This window comes from Pygocentrus nattereri, chromosome 25 (genome assembly GCF_015220715.1).
Source record: "Pygocentrus nattereri isolate fPygNat1 chromosome 25, fPygNat1.pri, whole genome shotgun sequence".
NCBI lineage: Eukaryota > Metazoa > Chordata > Actinopteri > Characiformes > Serrasalmidae > Pygocentrus > Pygocentrus nattereri.
In genome coordinates this window covers 24,141,576-24,142,708 of record NC_051235.1, presented here as the reverse complement: position 1 = coordinate 24,142,708, position 1,133 = coordinate 24,141,576, and positions in this window count along the sequence as shown.

The following is a 1,133-nucleotide window of genomic DNA, read 5'->3' as shown; positions in this document are numbered from 1 at the left end:
TCTTCTGTCTCGTCAGCTCACCGGCTCAGGTCTCAGGTAGGAGAGCAAGGAGCAGAAAGAAAGCCACTTAACCCGGGGAACACGTTTAGCTGTCAGAGCTGTAATGAAGAGAGTGAGAGAGAGAGAGAGAGAGAGGGGGGGGGGGGCGGGGGCGGGGGGGGGTAATGAGGAGGAGTAAAAGAGAGCATAACTTTATCTTGGCATGTTGAATTAAATGATGTAATGGTGCTCTACAGCACATGCGCACTGTGGGTATAAACAATATGAATAACAAAATATGAAAACACATATTTCTTAACATATAAATGAATTGTATTCGCGGTTTACCTTAAGTAAGTTTAAGTTCCCTGCTAAATAACATAGACACCATTAAGTGTTTCTGTTGGCTCCTGATATTTTTGTCATGTATTTTGTTTTAATAGGTTGACATCCCAATGTAAAGTATCCTAATGGTTAAACTGGTGAGCAATGGCTGATTCTAAATGCTTTTGACGGCTTGCTAATGTGAACTAAAAGTGTTCTACAGGAAACTAGTGGTGTCCAATTGGAAGCCGATTCCCATTAGAAAGCGAAACCCCTTTTAATCCTAATGGTTTCTAATGCAGGGTAGTGATACTCATGTTAAAAATGAGAACCACAATCAACTGTGTTTTTGATTCATAACCTTAAAGGGCCCATACTGTGGAAAAACTACATTTCCTGACGTTTTGAAGTAAAAGAGTCTAAAGTACAATGTAAATGCTTTTAAAGGATAAAACATACTGCTCACTTCGCTGCCCATATACAGCAACAAGTACATTTTAATTTCAGTGTTTTTGTGAGGTCACAAAAATCAATGCATTTACATACCATACGCAAATGTTTGGGCACCCAGTCACAGTTCAAAGTTTCTAAGTGAATATAAATGAACACATCATCTACAGAGAACACAGTTCTGCACATTTCAATGCACAATTACTGTTTATTTGCTGGATTTATGACATATTAAGGGAAAAAATAAAACATAAAATGTGGCCTGTGCCAAAGGTATAACATTTCTATTTCATTTCATTTTCTATTTTATGTTTTTCCAATATGTTAAACTCAGCAAATAAATAAAATTGTGGATTAAAATGAACCACATTTAAGTTTGT